Genomic DNA, 15,034 nt, shown 5'->3' on the forward strand with positions numbered 1-15,034 from the left:
TCGCTACATGTGTCAAAAAAATCAGAAACCAAGATAAATAACATTGGCTTGAAGTTAACAGAATAGAAGGTTACTTCTAAACCCATATGGCAGCACCATGATCATCAGGGATTTGATGTCTCTCTTCATGCCTCACCTATTTTACTAAGGACACAGGCATAGAGGTCTTATGGGTTTCCCAGGTGGCACTAGTGGTAAAGAACCCGCCTGTCAATGCAGGAGACACAGATTCAGTCCCTGGGTCGAGAATCCCCTAAAGGAGGAAATGGCAACCCGCTCCAGTATTCTTGCCTGGGAAATCCCATGGATAGGGGATCCAGGCGGACTACAGTCCTTGGGGTCGCAAAGAGTTGGACATGACTGAAACAACGTAGCATGCACGCATATAGGTCAGGATGACTACTGATTCTACCTTCTAGTCAGCAGAAAGAAGGAAAGGAAAAGGAAAACAGTCTTTCCCCTTAAGAGCATTACCCAGGAGCTTAATTTAACACTATACATCTCATGTAGTAGAATTTACTCACATGGCCAGATCCAGCTGCAAGGAATGTTGGGAAATATAGTCTTCCTCATGACCATGTTTCTAGGTTAAGAAACCTACAAGGAAAAGGGAGAGGTGAGACATTGGAGGGCAAATAGTATTCTCCACCACAAAGTATGTGCTTTGCACAAAGAGGAGTGGTCTAGAAACCAACAAACTGTTGTGGTGAGGCAATTTGCACTAACTTGGGCTAGTCAGTATATGGCTGAATGGCAAAATAATTTTGAAATTTCATTCTGTCTCAAGTAAACATCAAGTATTCCAGGCCAGAATACTGGAGTGGGTGGCTGTTCCCTTCTCCAGGGTATCTTCCCAACCCAGGGATTGAACCCAGGTCTCCCTAATTGCAGGCAGATTCTTTACCAGATGAGCCACCAGGGAAGCCCAAGAATACTGGAGTGGGTAGACTATCCCTTCTCTAGTGGATCTTCCTGACCAAGGAATTGAACCAGGGTCTCCTGCATTGCAGGCAGATTCTTTACCAGCTGAGCTACCTGGAAAGCCCAAACATCAAATTTGTATCTAAATAAGACAAAGTAATTATTATTGATATTTTAAGTGTGAAATGGCTTTATGGTTATGTTAACATAATGCTTTACTTTTTAATGATTTGTGTTGAGTATAAAGAGATGAAAAACATGATCTCTGGGATGTTCTTGAAATAGTTTTGCAAAGAAAAAAGGGGAAAAGATGAAGGAAATATGATCAAAATATTGATAATTTTGAATTTGGGGTTTTAGATATATGGGATTTATCATCCTACTATTTTTAGTAAGTTTGAAACATTTCATAATATATATATATTTTTAATAATTGAGGTTGAAATTTCTAAATCCTAAGTGGTAATATGAGTTTCTTATAGGCTTGGCCAAGTTACTTAATGTTATGGGGTCTCAGTTTCTTCATATGTAGAATGCAGATGATGGTATCTTGTCCTAACCATTCGAGAGCACCACAGTGAAGGTCAAATATAAAAAATGCCTATGAAAGTGTTTCAGAACCTATAATGTAGCATGGTATCAGTTATTGTTAATGATATGCTTGCTGTCATTTTTGTTATCATTATTCAAGTGAGGGCAAAGGCTATGTCTCATTATTCACTGCTGTACCTCCAGTGACTGGTAAAATGCCTAGAACATCATAGATATGAAATAAATGTTTGATGACTGAGAACAAAAATTGGTAAGTAAAAAATTGTATCTGCAACTGACATGGGATAGAAGAGACATGAAAACCTATCCAACAACTTCCTAGTACATATTAAATGACCGGCTTAAAATGACACAGTGTGGCAGAGTGTCAGTACAGGGGAAAGGCAAAGGCATAGTCAAGCTCAAAATCACAAGGGAACACCAGAGACCCAGAAAGAATGTTTTTTCCTTTGTAACTTCCTTGAGAAAAGCATGCCATAATATAATCATGTCACTTCTTGTTAGAGTCCCAAGGAACAGTGCATTTTCTAGCAGTACTCAGTTTTGTTTCCTTAACTACTATTTCTAAACCGGAGGCCAACCAGAGGGGACTCAGAAGTCCTTTGTCATGCAAACATTTTGTTTCTAATGGTCCCTATTGTAAGAACTGGTCTTGAAAATAGAATGACTACCTACCTCTTTTCTTTAAAAGTTCTCAAAATTCTGTTACTGGATCTTTTTAGCCGAAAGGTGTGAATTCTGTTCAAGTTTTTCACAGGAAATTCTCTCCTTGAGTATGCCTGTGGATCAGTCATTTCAGCAGCATCCTGATACAGCAGGGCTGAATTAGGTCCACATTGTCAGATTATCGCTCTAGTTTTATGTGTGAGAAATGTATGCTCAGCACTCCCCTAGCAAATAACAGCAGAGAACAATCATTTGGTAGCCAAGATTACAGTGATAGAAATGATCAGACATTAATTTATCTTGGCATACAATAAATGTGTATTTTTGCTCATGAATCTATAAACTGGTTAGGTAACTCTGCTGATCTGAGCTGGTCTTGGTTGATCTCAGCTGGAATCACTGGAGTCTGTGATCAGCTGGCCGTCGGTCACCTGGTAGCTGATTGAAGCCAGATGTTCATGGATGAGATTGCTCATCTTGGCACTCTCGTCCTTCAGCAGGATCCCATGCTTGTCACTGGGGTGAAGGCAGGGTTTCAAAAGAGCAAGCAGAAGCATGTAAGTCTTCTTGCAGGCCTTCGCTTGGAGCTGGCACATTCACTTCTGCTGTATTCTACTGGTTAAGCAAGTAACAAGGCCAGTAGGAATTCAGAGCCAGGGAAAACAGATTCCACCTCTACATCATAAGTCACATCATAAGAGGTATGGAGACCTAGAAGGGAATAATTGGGGACTTTTTTTTTTTAAATCGGTCTACCGTAATAAGGATGAGATTTTGCTAGGGATACCTTAGCGAGATTTGCTCTTGGAGTGTCCCCAACTAACCAAAGTGATTTACCTCTTGAGTAGGAAGAAGAGAATTTCACTGGAATAGTGGGTAAGTTGGCAACAGATACTGAACTTTATTTAAAAGGTTACAAAAGCAGGCATAGATCTAATTTTTCTGTGCTTTCTAGAGTTTGCCCAGGTCCAATAACAGCATGGATTTCTATGTCCTGGTTATTAAGCTCTTTACATATCAGTCGTTGAGTTATCTCCAACTCTTTTCGACCCCATGGACTATAGCCCACCAGGCTCTTCTATCCATTGGATTTCCCAGGCAAGAATATTGCAATGTATTGCCACTTGTTCCTCCAACAGATCTTTCTGAACCAGAGATTGAACTGAACCTGCATCTCCTGTGTGTCCTGCATTGGCACTGCATTGTCCTGCTCTTTGTCACTGAGCCACCGTATTGTATAGCTCATTTAATTCTTACACCTACCATATCATTATCCCTATTTTGTGGATGAGGTAACTGGGGCTTAGGAAATTTAAAGGTTAGGATGGTTTAACACCCTAATCAAGCTCTCTCGGCTGTAAACAGAGTGTGGATTCAAACCTAGGGCACTCTGACTTCAAGGCCAGTGGGAGATACTTAACACTATGCTATTTAGTCTTCCCAAATGAAGAAGCTCCCTCTTTCCCTGCAAATGGTATTGTACATCCATTTGGAGGAGAGAAAAGCCTAACCATCTCAAATTTAAAATGTAGTAGAATTTTCATCTACGGTTAATATGAGAAAGCAGCTTTGTGTCATATTGCAAAACAAGTGTCAACATTTTCTACAAAAGGCCAGATAGTAAATATTTTAGGCCTGTGGGTCATTCGTCTCTGTTATAACTCCCAACTCTATATGTAAGTGAATGAATGTGGCTGTGTGCCAACAAAACTTTATTTATAAAATGGGTGGCCAGCCAGATTTGTCATAGAGAATTTGATTCAAAGCCAGGACTTAGCAAAAATGCACTCTGTTTCACCTGGATGGGAGAGGGGTTTGGGAGAGAATGGAAACAAGGACATGTATGGCTGAGTCCCTCCGCTGTTCACCTGAAACTACCACAACATTGTTAATCAGCTATATCCCAGTATAAAATAAAAAGTTCAGGAAAATTAAACAAGGTAAAAAAAAATTAAATCAACAAGACTTCAATTAAAAGAAGTGATCGTGGTCAAAGTTGGGGGCAGTGAAATAGGATCCAGAAGGTCTACTCTGTTTTGAGCTGTAAACAAAGATTTTCTGTGTGCTCTATTCCTTCATCAGCTGTTTAATAAAACTAACGCTAGTTTCAGGATAGAGATGGGAAGAGATCTTTTACTAAGGAAACCAGAGTTGTTTTATTTTGTTTTTTTATCTCTTATCCCAGGAACTTAAGATCAAACAAGCGAGGTTTGCAAGCAATGAATTGATTGCCTTTATAACCTCATCAGAATGACGAGAAATATATCCATCTGTTTGAGAGGGAAGTTTGCAGACCTCAACCCAAAAATGCAAAGGAGCAATAGGCATTAATAAAATGTGAGCCCACATCCTTCTTTTCAAATATTCCACTCTCCCTATAGGTGTATCTGTATCAATCTATTCAAAGGCCCCAGTCCATGTAACTCACAGTGAAACTGTCTCTTCATGAAGTGATGCCCTTGAGAGCCAAACATCATTTGATATTCACTCCATGACTACTGTTAGGCATTAGAACATGGGGCATTCCTCTGATGGATTATTTGATTATACATTTTATGCCACTATTTCTCTAGAGCTTTAGAGACTCAAAGATACCTGCTATATACTTTATACATGTGTAGATTGTTATTTTATACCTTAAAAAATAGCCTTGTTATTTTATTTCTTAAAGTCTGTACTCATGAAGTGGAATAAAAAATTCTCACCCATATAAAAAAAATATACCTTGTTCCAAAGGCCAGTTTGAAGTGTTCTCCAAATCCTCTCAAACATGATAAATACAGTAATAATGAACATTATAATAATTTATATATGCTATTAATAAAATATACTTAATAATAAAGCAAAATCATGATTTTTCAGATAATTAAAAAATGTACAGGTCAAAGATCTTATTTAACTCATTAACAATTAATGAAACAGTAAGAGGTTAAAACCTTTTCAAAGGAGCATTCAAAGAACAAACACATATAACAGCAATCAGGAATGCTGAAATGAGATTACCAGTAGATGAGAAAATAATATTTATAGGAAATAAAATGTAATGTTTGGAATCATCTCTTTCACATGTGTGCTAAGTCACTTCAGTTGTGTCCAACTGTTTGTGACCCTATAGACTGTAGCCCACCAGGCTCCTCTGTCTGGCAAGAATACTGAAGTGGGTGGCCATGCCCTTCTCCAGGGGATCTTCCTGACCAAGGAATTGAACCCACATCTCTTATGTCTCCTGCATTGGCAGGTGGGTTCTTTACCACTAGCCTCACCTGGGAAGCCCTCTCTTTTACATAGTGATAGTCAATTGTACCTTCAACAGAGATGATTTATTGTCACGTCTACAGATAAGACTCTTTTGCATCAGTTTTCTACAACTTACGGAGTTGTATGTAAAATTGCCCAAGGATTGTGAAAACACAGACACCTATATAATAAGATAACCCCAAAGGATCACCTAGACAACAACCGTTGAGAAGATACCTAGTAATCTTCACCTATTCTGAGTTTTCCCTGATGATCTATTATAAATTTTCTTAACACTGTGCTTTTTAAAAATTGAAGTAGAGTTGATTGACGATATTGTACGGTATTAGTGTCAGGTGTACAGCAAAGTGACTCAGTTATACATATATATAGACATATATTTATAATTTAATTCTTTCTCATTATAGGTTTATACAAGATATTGAATAGAGTTCCCTGTGGTATATAACATACAGTAAATCCTTGTTGTCTATGTATTTTACATGTAGTGGCATGTATCTGTTAATCTCATACTCCTAATTATCCCTCCTCTCCATAGCTTGTTTTCTATGTCTGTGAGTCTGTTTCTGTTTTGTAAATCAGTTCATTTGTATTATTTTTTAGATTCCACATATGAGTGATGTAATATTTCTCTGTCTGACTTCACTCAGTATGATAATTTCTGGGTCCATTCACCTTTCTGAAAATGGCAATGTTTCATTTTTTTTATAGCTGAGTTAATATTGCATTATATATTGTATACACACACACACTCACACACACACACACATACATCTTCATCCATTCCTATTGATGGACACTTAGGTTACTTCCATGTTTTGGCTATTGTAAATAATGTTGCCATGAACTTTGGGGTACATGTATCATTTTGAATTAGAATTTTCATCTTTTCTGGATATATTCCCAGGAATGGGATTGCTGGATCATATGGTAACTCTATTTTTACTTTTTTAAGAAATGTCCATACTGTTCTACATAGTGGCTGCACCAATTTACATTCCCACCAGCAATGTAGAAGGGTTCCCTTTTATCCATACCACCTTCAGGATTTACTATTTGTAGATTTTTTAATGATAGTCATTCTAATTAATGTGAGGTGATACCTCATTGTAGTTATGATTTGCATTTCTTTAGTAATTAGTGATGTTGAACATCTTTTCTTGTGCCCGTTGGCCATCTGTATGTCTTCTTTGGAGAAAGGTCTATTTAGGTCTCCTACTCATTTTTTGGTTGAGTTGCTTTTTTTTTTTACTTGAATTATATGAGCTGTTAGTATATTTTGGAAATTAATCCCTTGTCAGTGGCATCATTTGCAAATATCTTATCGCAGTTCATAGGTTGTCTTTTTGTTTTGTTTATGGTTTCCTTTGCCGTTTAACACTATGCTTTAATCCAGAGTTTCCCAAAAGGTAGAAGACATAACACTGGTGATACTAAAGATAACTGTTTTGGGTAGCTTCCAGTCTTTTTTTTTTTTAATTTTTAACTGAAGGAGAATTGCTTTACAATGTTGTGTTGGTTTCTGCTGTTCAACATGAATCAGCATAATATACATGTGTGCTTAATCCAAAAGTCATTCTGACAATTTGTGATCCCATGGACTGTAGCCTGCCAGGCTCCTCTGTCCATGGAATTTTCTAGGCAACAATACTGGAGTGGGTTGCCATTTCCTCCTCAAGGGATCTTCCAGACCCTAGGATAGAACCCATGACTCCTGCATTTCCTTCATTGCAGGCAGATTCTTTACCGCTGAGCCACAGGGAAGCCATAAGTATACATATGTCTCCCTAAAGATGATTTTAAATGATATGGTAAATGTTTTTTAATCCTAATGATCATATACTTATTATAATGGGTTGTAAAATTAAAATTAGTCAACTCACGATTTCACAGCTATTATTTTTTTTGAAATATGTACCTAAACAGATCACTCTGAAATTTCAGAACACTAGGTCAAGAGATCATTCTAAAATCTTACAGAAAGAAAAAATGTTATTTACAAAGGAATAAGAATCAAACAAACATCAGACTTCCCATACACAACACTGGATGCTCAAAACAAGGGGTAAATGCCTTTAGTTTGTAGTGAAAATTATGTGGAATAGAATTTTATTTCAATTCAAACTTTGCAATCAAGAGTGAGAGCAAAGTACAGTTATTCTCAGAAATTCAGTAATTCAGAAAGTTTAATGCCCATGTAAATTCCAAGTAGCTTAAAAATGTACTCATTTTGGAAAAAAAAATGTACTCATTTTGGACTTTCCTGGTTGCTCAGTGGATAGGAATCTGCCTGCCAGTGATGGGGATATGGGTTCGAAACCTGGTCCGGGAAGATTTCACATGACACAGAGCAGCTAAGCCTGAGCACCACAACTACTAAGCCAGCATGTTGCAACTACTGAAGCCTGTGCACCTACAGCCTGTGCTCGACAACAAGAGAAGCCATCACAGGTGAAAAACCTGTGCACCTAAACAAAGAGTAGCCCCTGCTCGCTGCATCTAGAGAAAGCCCACACACATCAACGAAGACCCAGTGCAACCAGAAAAAAAAAAAGGTACTCATTTCCAGTCAAGATGGGGTAACAAAAACCAGATTGACCCACTTGCCTGAAACAGCTTTAAAAAATTAGATGAAATAGTGAGTACCTGAAATAATTATTTTTTAGATGTTAGGCATGAGATAATGAAGGACAGTGATCCCTGAGAGATGGGAAGCGTAGCAGGTGACTTCAACAATTATCCCAGTTTAGTTCCTGGAAAGAGTTTTCAGGCTGTAGTGCAGGAGGAGAACCCAAGCGGAATGCAATGATCTTTGAGTGGAGCACATGGAACTGGGAGTTGGAGAGATGAAGTTAAGAGAGAGACCCAAACTGCTGGAGTTTGCAGAACAAAGAACCAGAGAGGAGAAAACTTCTCAGAAAGAACCCCCCAAATGTCCAGAGGTGCTCCCGAAAGTATTCATCTGAGAGCTTACTAGCACATGCGTTTGAGGAAACTATACTAGATCATGTAAAGAACCACCAGTAAGGAGCTCACTCAGTGCCACAAATAGTGCCAATGCCCACCAGCCAAATTGGAAAACATCACAATTCATGGGATATTGGGTAGAGCATGCAGAAGGGTCTCATTTCAGTAATAGTTCAAAATTGGCCCTAGATTAGATGCTGTTCTGGCCTTTCCTAATGAAGCTTAAAAGCAAGCCCTGAAAGGATCAAGCTTTTTTCCTGGTAACTTAGCTACATCCCAGGACAAAGCTCAGGAATATTTATAGAAATATGAGAATACTCATAGCCAACAAAGTAAACTTCACAATGTCTGGCATATAATAAAAAGCTATCAGGCATGTGAAGAAGCAGGAAAATTCTAAAGAGAAAAATCAATCAATAGAAATTGGGAGGAAACTGATATGGATGATAGAATTAGTAGACAATGACATTTAAATAGTTCTCATAACTGTATCACATATGTTCCAAAATCTAGCACAGTAGTTTGTAAGAGTGGACTTATTTTTTCCCCCAGCCAACATTTGGGAATGTCTGGAGGCAGTTCAATTATCACAACTTGAGGGTAATGGTGCTACTGCCATGCAGTGGGTGGAAGCTAGGAATGCTGCTAAACATGCTACAGTACATAGGACAGCCCCCTCAAACAAAGAATCATCCAAACCGAAACGTCAGTAGCACTGAAGTTGATCTAGAGGAAAGCGCCGATCCTAATCCAGAGGAAAGACAGAACATGTTAAGTAGAAACACAGTAGATGTGAAAAAGACACAAACTGAACTTCTAGAGATGAAAACTATGACATTGGATAGGATTAATTAACAGAATAGATACTACGGAAAAATCAGGAGTGAGTTTGAAGACATGGTGATATAAACTATGCACAATGAACCCAGACAATAACAAGTCTGGTGGAAGAAAAGGACCAGAGCATCAGTGAGCTGTGGGCTAATGTCAAGCAGCTTACCATACATGTAATTGAAGCCTTGATTGAAAGGTGAAGGGGGAGTGGTGACAGGAAAAAATATTTGAAGAAATAAGAGCCACAAATTTTCCAGATTTGATAAAAACTAGATCCAAGAAGTTCAACTAGCCCAAGCACAAGAAACACAAAGAAATCTACACCACAGTCACCTCGTAATCAAATTCATTAAAACAAGTTACAAAGGGAAAACATTAAAAGCAAACAGAGGGGATGGAAAAACACAAGTACAGAGGAACAAAGATAATGACAGAACATTTCTTGTCAGAAAAAATGGCAGCAAAAACACAAACCAACCGGTGAAATAACATATTTACAGTACTAAAAAGACGAAGATTTAAAGATGCCAAGCCTATAAATTCTAAAAAAAATAGGTTCTCAGGACAAAATACGGCTGAGAGAGGAACTAACTGTGGTCTGGAACTTCATCAGCTATAAAAACCTGTAGAAAGCTGTCTGGATCTTAGTGCTTTTGTGCTCTGTTCTAACGTATGATTTTGCTTCTAATACTGTTTGGAATGTTGCAGAGCAATTGAATGATTTACTCAAACCTATAAACATAAATTCATTTCTTTTTTTAATTTATAATCTTATTTATTTATTTATTTTTGGCTGCACTGGATCTTCATTGCTGCGTGAACTTTTCTCTAGTTGTGGCAAGTGGGGCCTACTTCCTAGCTGTGGTGTGCAGGCTTCTCATTGCAGTGGCTTCTCTTGTTGCAGACCATGGAAACTGGGGCGCAGGCTTCAGTAGTTGTGGTTCCCAGGCTCTAGAGCACAGGCTTCATAGTTGCAGCGTTCAGCGTTAGTTGCTCCAAGGCAAGTGGAATCTTCCCAGATCAGGGATCGAGCCAGTGTCTCCTGCATTGGCAGGCAGATTCTTTATCACTGAGGCATCAGGTAAGCCCATAAATTCATTTCTTAATCTATACAATTATTCTGGAAATTAGTAATATTTTGACCAAAAATGAGGATTCCCTTAAAAGTAACCACATGGTTTATATTTAGAGAGATATTAGGTTGATAACAGTCTTAGTTTGACTCGAGTAGAATACTTGAAAATCTTTTTAATGAAGATGGAAAAGCTGGATATATGGTACTCTACAACCTGTTACCAACCTTTCAAATATGTGAAAAATCCGAGATAGAAATTTAAGGTTAACATCAATTATATTTCTTTGTGAGGCGTGTTTTTATCTAAGCTATTTGCACTCTAGCACTTCATCTGAGATATATATATATTGCATAGTTGACAAATATTGTTAGCAGATAGCTGCTCTACTAATTTACATTTTTTTTGTTTGTTTGTTTGTTTTGGTTGTGTTGCTCGGCTTGTGAGATCTTAGTACCCTGGGCCCTCTGCAGCAGAAGTGTGGAGTCCTAACCACTGGCTCGCCATGGAATTCCCTACATGGTTATTGTATGAATGAGTTTTGATAGTTTATACTGCAATAAGAAGCATGCACAAACCTCAGTGGCTCAAGGTTTATTTCCCACTCATGGAATGTGTCAGCTGTGGCTGTGGTTCAATGTGTGTTCATTTCAGGGTCCAAGCTGGAGAAGCAGCCCCTGTTAAGGACACTCACTGTTGTGGCAGAAGGAAAAGAGTGTAACGGTTGAACTGTGCAATGGCACTTAAGCTTCTGTTTAGATGGTCAATTGCACCTCACATTTCATTGGCCAAAGCAAATCACAGGGCTAAATCCAATGTTAACAAAATAAGGAAGTATGTGCCTCCTATATGAAGGGACTGCAAGTCAAATGGAAATGTGTAGTATATATAACTCTCTTACAGGAGGTGTGGTGAATAGTTGAGAACATTATTGCAATCTTCTACCATTATTAAATGGGATGCATTCGGTGAAGAAACAATTCAACAGACTGTTCTGCTCTGATTATTCAAATAAGACCAACCTGATGGTTTATTTAATATCCTTTCAAATTTTATCACTGCATTTTCAATTTAAAAATCACGAAACTTCCAGTGAAATACAAACCATTGCTACCCAGTGCTATTGGGGTGTGGGTTTGTTTGTTTGTTTGTTTTGTCTATTTTTTGGGTTTTTTTTGGTGGAAATGTGGGGGAGAAAAGTCTTAACATGATCAATCACTAACAAGTTATGTCAAAGATAGTGACTCTCCTCTAATAACAGCAGTATTGTAAAGCATTTCTTCCCATATATGGCTCATATGTTCTTGTTAAAATGTGTGGCAGCCACCACCACTCACAGTTCCTATTACTGTCGATAACTCTGTCCTTTAAAATTTGTCCCCTACTCAAAATCTTTTGACAGAAGAGCTGTCATTGATTTTTCTCCAGTATTCCATCGAGATGCCACACTCTTTGAAGCAGAGTGGCAGTGACTATCCTTCCAGCAATTCTTCTGGCTTGTAATCATCTGCACACCTTCACTTTGGCTCATCATATGGAAGCTAGCTTATCCTCCTGATGCCACACACATGTCCTAGGCAGGGGACTGTTTTTGAAGAGCTCTGCTACCATATGGTTTTTATAAATTTTCACTGTGATTCAAGAATTTTGGCATGGTGTTGAATTTTATATGTTTTGAGAGAGACTGAGCTCTGCCAGAATTTCAAAGACTTTAATTTTCATCTGTAGCTTGATGCCACTCTGTTTTTCAGTTTCCATTATGATCTGATGGTCTTTCTGATATTATTGTTGCATTTTCTCTATTAGTGCATGTAAAAGAATTATCACCAGCCCATGGCACGCTGCTGCCTTTAGAGAGAAAACTGTCATTTTTGGATGAGCTGAGAGATTCTGGATAATGGGCAGATCTGGTAGTGTATGTAGGTAAAGGTAAGATTACTCACTGGATTTAGAACTCGCCTCTCATCTCTGCCAGGCACATGAGTGGGGAGTGTGAGGCTTCCAAAATAAAAAAAAAAACTAGCAACTGAGTGGAAGATGCAACAGAGAGGCAAAAATTTTGAACTTGAAAAGTCAGAAATTCTTCTGTTTGCCCCTGGTGAGTTGCTGACATAAGATGGAACTCATGCTATGAGGACAAAGATGAATGGAATTGCTAAAAAAGCAAATGTTCCTTAAAAGCCTTTGTAACTCACCAAGAAAAGGGCTTCAGAAATACTATAAGGGGCTGAGAAAAAGGTCAAGGTTAAAGGCCCCATCTTCACCAATGTGAAAGAGAGGACTAGTTGATCAGTACAGGATTCCTCCAAGGAATTTTGAAACCAGAGATGGAACTCTTCTACTTCAGTTTCTAGGCAATTAGGAAAAGGCAGAACGCAAGAAGCAAAGTGGCTGATGGCACTGGTTAGGGCATTGGGTCCAGGTCCTGTGAAAGGAACCAGCAGATGGTTCCTGGAAGAGACAAGAATTCTGTCAGTTCTGGTATTGGTGCCTGCCCAGATCTTTCTCAGGACAGCCCTCTGACTGCTAAGTATCTACTTCACCAAGTATTGAATTCATACTAGAGCAAGGCATGGAGGTGGGGGCTGTGTAGCCAAAGCTAATCTGGGGCTGAAAGATAACTTCTTGGATAAGGATTTTGTGTTCTGTAAACTAAAACAAGGGAGAGGGGCATCTGCCCCTTTCTCCATGGAGGAGGAGTTCATACTCTTGTCAAAACTCAAGAAACTTATTAGAATACAGTTACCTGTGAGCAGGCTCACTGTGATTAAAGCCATGGATTTTCTTCTCCTCCCCACTTTTACATAGTGAGTTGATTTGGGTCTTTGCTCAAAACATTCAGATATTTTGCTCCTTTTTGGTACTTCTCCTCACTCATGCAGCAGAAGGAATCAGAGGAGCTAGGGCTGCCTCGTTAGGGAAGACTGGGTTATCTTTCTATTGTTTTTCATGAGATGCTCTAGTTCCTGAGTTAAGTCTCTTGTAGGGAAAGTGTGGTCTTGCTTGGCCCAGGTAAAACTCCCCATCTTTGTAAGCAGGTTAACAAATTTCTCTTGTAGTGGCCAGAAGACAGATGTGCACTTCTAGAGAGCGCCAGGGATGGTCATGAATTTCCTGAGCAGCACTGCAGTGAAAAGCGCTTTGAAGTGAAAAGGTAGAAAGAAAAAGTGGAAAATCTGGGCCTTGGATATTATGATGGATAACTGTGCCACCTGCAGGAACCACATTATGGTTCTTTGCATACAATGTCAAGCTAAGGAGTCATCTGCTGCTTTTGAACAGAGTGCTGTTGCATGGGGAGTCTGTAACATGCTTTTCACTTCCCTTGCTTCTCTTACAGGCTCAGAGCACAGCAGGTATGTTCATTGGACAGCAGAGACTGGGAATTCCAAAGGTATATGCACTGGGAAAAGAGAATTTTTTCATTAAACTCAGCTGTTTTGTTATGCATTTAATGGCTTGTCCTGTTACTTAATTATAAATTAGGTAGAACCATGTCTTCTCTGCTTTGTATTTTTTCAGTTTGCTATTCCTGTAGCCGTATTATATTCTGTGTCAAATAAAATCCAGTTCAGTTCAGTTCAGTTCAGTCGCTCAGTCGTGTCCGACTCTTTGCGACCCCATGAATTGCAGCACGCCAGGCCTCTCTGTCCATCACCAACTCCCGGAGTCTACCCAAACCCATGTCCATCGAGTTGATGATGCCATCCAACCATCTCATCCTCTGTCGTCCCCTTCTCCTCCCGCCCCCAATCCTACCCAGCATTAGGGTCTTTTCCAATGAGTCAACCCTTCGCATGAGGTGCCCAAAGTATTGGAGTTTCAGCTTCAACATCAGACCTTCCAATGAACACCCAGGATTGAACTCTTTTAGGATGGATTGATTGGATCTCTTTGTAGTCCAAGGGACTCTCAAGAGTCTTCTTCAACACCACAGTTCAAAAGCATCAATTCTGTAGCGCTCAGCTTTCTTCACCATCCAACTCTCACATCCATACATGACCACTGGAAAAACCATAGCCTTGACTAGACGGACTTTTGTTGGCAAAGTAATGTCTCTGCTTTTAAATATGCTATCTAGGTTGGCCATAACCTTCCTTCCAAGGAGTAAGCGTCTTTTAATTTCATGGCTGCAATCACCATCAGCAGTGATTTTGGAGCCCCAAAAAATAAAGTCTGACACTGTTTCCACTGTTTCCCCATCTATTTCCCATGAAGTGATGGGACCAGATGCCATGATCTTAGTTTCCTGAACATTGAGCTTTAAGCCAACTTTTTCACTCTCCTCTTTCACCTTCATCAGGAGGCTCTTTAGTTCTTCTTCACTTTCTGCCATAAGGGTGGTGTCATCCGCATATCTGAGGTTATTGATATTTCTCCCGGCAATCTTGATTCCAGCTTGTGTTTCTTCCAGCCCAGTGTTTCTCATGATGTACTCTGCATATAAGTAGGATTCTTTAAAAAGGAAAAAAAAAATTTTTCTCGTGCCCCAGAAATTTCTATGAAGAAGAGGATACACCAACTGGAACCCACTTCCAACCCTGCTTCATTCCATTGCTTGGAGAGAATTAATTCACTCTTCATGGAGTGAAGAACATAAAAGAAAAAAAAGAGGCAGGATTTTCAGGGCTACCAAATGTGTTCAGTGGCATTCAGACTCCAGGTCTACAAATGCTTGACTTTCATTTGTTTCAAATGTTTGCTCAGGCTCATGACTGAATAAGCAATCTACTGGGTACTAGAATTATAGAAACCATATTAGA

The 15,034-nt window shown here is 39.0% G+C and overlaps 1 protein-coding gene across 2 annotated transcripts in view; it reads right to left on the reverse strand.

The window, feature by feature from the left end:
- Positions 1-15,034, reverse strand: part of SP9 (Sp9 transcription factor) — a 57,924-nt gene that overhangs the window by 18,764 nt on the left and 24,126 nt on the right. The window contains exons 2-3 of one of the 2 annotated variants that reach the window (XR_014080664.1): positions 2,149-2,655; positions 525-597 (exon numbers count right to left, since the gene is read on the reverse strand). The gene's annotated coding sequence lies outside the window, so the exon portion shown is untranslated. The remainder of the gene's footprint in view (positions 1-524; positions 598-2,148; positions 2,656-15,034) is intronic. The other variant, XM_081584612.1, reaches the window with a different exon arrangement.

This window comes from Giraffa tippelskirchi, chromosome 3, assembly GCF_054371585.1.
Source record: "Giraffa tippelskirchi isolate mGirTip1 chromosome 3, T2T-mGirTip1v1.2.pri, whole genome shotgun sequence".
NCBI classification, from domain to species: Eukaryota; Metazoa; Chordata; class Mammalia; order Artiodactyla; family Giraffidae; genus Giraffa; species Giraffa tippelskirchi.